This window comes from Pinus tabuliformis, chromosome 7, assembly GCF_031772625.1.
Source record: "Pinus tabuliformis cultivar Carrire ecotype Pingquan chromosome 7, CPIR1, whole genome shotgun sequence".
In the NCBI taxonomy this organism is placed as follows: Eukaryota; Viridiplantae; Streptophyta; class Pinopsida; order Pinales; family Pinaceae; genus Pinus; species Pinus tabuliformis.
In genome coordinates, this window is record NC_142293.1 from 2032864538 (window position 1) to 2032867021 (window position 2484).

General features: G+C 41.8%; 1 pseudogene; it reads right to left on the reverse strand.

The window, feature by feature from the left end:
• Positions 1-395: 395 nt before the first annotated feature.
• Positions 396-1844, reverse strand: LOC149256655 (putative E3 ubiquitin ligase SUD1 pseudogene; annotated as a pseudogene).
• Between the last annotated feature and the right edge of the window lie 640 nt (positions 1845-2484).

The following is a 2484-nucleotide window of genomic DNA, read 5'->3' on the forward strand; positions in this document are numbered from 1 at the left end:
GTGATGGACCTTTAATGCTTCATGTTGCTCTTCAATGTCACACGTTTTCCATTGTCCTGAAACATAGGAAATTATCCCTGTTTTACTGGTCTTTGGTTTACCTCAAAATGTTCGAATCCAAAGAAGCATGTCCTTTATCCTTTAATTACCCAAAATAGAGCAGACTGCCACGTCCTTGATGTGCTGTCCACCGTTTTCATGTACCTGTGTGATGACAAAACCTTTCAAAAAGATTTGCCGCTTTGTCAATCATAATTGATCAACTGAATTGTAACATGCAGCTACAGCAGTTTCGTAGCGCGCTACGAAACTGCTGTGTAATTTCAAAAGCACAGTCTTCCTTTCATAGCTAAATGATCGCCATTGTTCATGGCTTAAGCACCCTACTCCCTTGATCACTTTGATAAGATTTGCTTGCAACTTTTCAAGAAACAGATATTGCTCCTGAGGAAGAGATGCAATGACACCAATAACACCATTGACTGTTCCAAATATAACTGTATGAATCTGGTTAATACCTCACGTCCAAATTGTATAGGCATCTTCTCTTCAGGTGCAAGGGGATGTGCTAATATAGTTCCCTCTGGGATCTCCACAAAGAAATAGCCCATTCCTCCATGTAATACTTTCTTCCATGACATTCTGATATCAATATCATTGCTTATCTGTAACATGTATACAATCCCCACAAGCCAATGTAACAAAGAGCTTGTTAGTGGTGAAGACCAGAAGAAAGCCACCCGCTGAGCAATTGTTGTTCCAAGCATACTGATAGTACAAACATCCAGCCACCATCCACACAATAAAGGGAAAACCCCCAGCTCAATCACTAAAAGGAAAGCAACCTTCACCATTGTCATGAAATAGTTTACACCAGACAAAAACTGTCTGGCAAGAGAAGGAATAGCCTCTGCTATAGAGGCAACTCCATAGATCCGACCCTCAGCCAAAGGTTCTCCCCTGTTATAGCGGATCAAAGCTATAAGTCCAAAATAACAAAAAACCAGACCAAATATAACCATGTAACCTACAGCAAGAGTAGCCATATCAGAAAGCTGCAAGGCAGCAACCCCTGCTACTGTTAACAGATCTATAGGACTTTCATTTGTAAGAATATTTGAAGCCGCATCTGAATGGGTCACATTTGGTATTAGATGCTCTGCACGTGCCTCTCCGGCCTGACTGAATACGAAGTCTGTTCGAGTTTCTGTTGATAAATTTGCAACAGAGTTCAATGTATTCTGCACCGTCATATTAGCTAAAGCCAATGCTGAGTCCAAGGGAGAAATGCCTGCTGTAAGTATTGTACTAGTATTTGTTACCACAAGTCGAGAGAGTATGAAAAGGACTATCCGCCCTAAGGTGAAAAGAAGGAAAATCACGACACCGAGAAAAATTGCATTGCTGGCCAAAACCGTAATGGCATCTTCAACCAAATGAAATACAGGCCCTTGCATCCCAACAAGTTCATCAAACGGCACATCTTCTGCACCATCTGCATCATCAACACCATCAAAAATTTGTTCGACATGTGCTTCAAGACGTGCAGCCTGGATTTCCAAACGAGCAGCTACATTCTCAGCATTTCTCCTTATCAATTGCCCTGCACCAACAATACCTTGACCAGCATCACCATTTCCACCACCAATATTAGCTCTATTCCCTTGCCCAGGTAACCGCCTATGGTTTCGTTCCTCCTCCACCTTCCTCATATAGTTTAACACCTTTTTGAAACCATTCAGATGTTGAAGCTCAGACAGAGATTGCCATTGACAGTGCGTATATGACTGTCCTTTCCACTTAATCAAGAACTCCATTTCACTCCAATCTAGCTCCCCATCCATTTGCATGTTCAAGACAACCAGCTCAGGCTGTTCTTTTTCTGCTGGTCTACTTTAGTCCATTCCAGAGTCTTTGTCAACATCAGGCAATTCTCGGTGCCATTTGCTTTATGAACCATAGGACCTGCACCAAGAACCCACCGAGGAATAGACATGGCAAACACACCCTTGTTCTACATCCTGATTAAGAAATTGTCTTTGCGCATGATACGCATTAGAAAACCCTGATTGAATGACCAAAACCGCTGAGTAAAATACAACTGCAAATGTGTGCCAGTACCAAGACACCTAACGACCTAATGATGAGGATAAGCGGTCGGATATGATAGACGAAGTGTATAGGCTGACAACTGTTGATGGATTTTGATGGATATGACAGCTGTGAAAGAATGGCTATGGATTCGAACAAATCCCCAATTTCGTAGCGCAGCTAGTGCAAAATATGAATTATGCGCTACGAAATCACCTAAAACATGTTGCGCTGCGAAACTGCTAAAAAGGATTTATGTGCTGCAAATCCACTTTAAAATGATTACAGGCGCTACGAAATCACCTAGACAATTCCGGCTTTGAAATGAGTTTGGACATATGATATCCATGTGAGATGTGAGACCAATGATAGACTAAAACAGAGAATTGACCC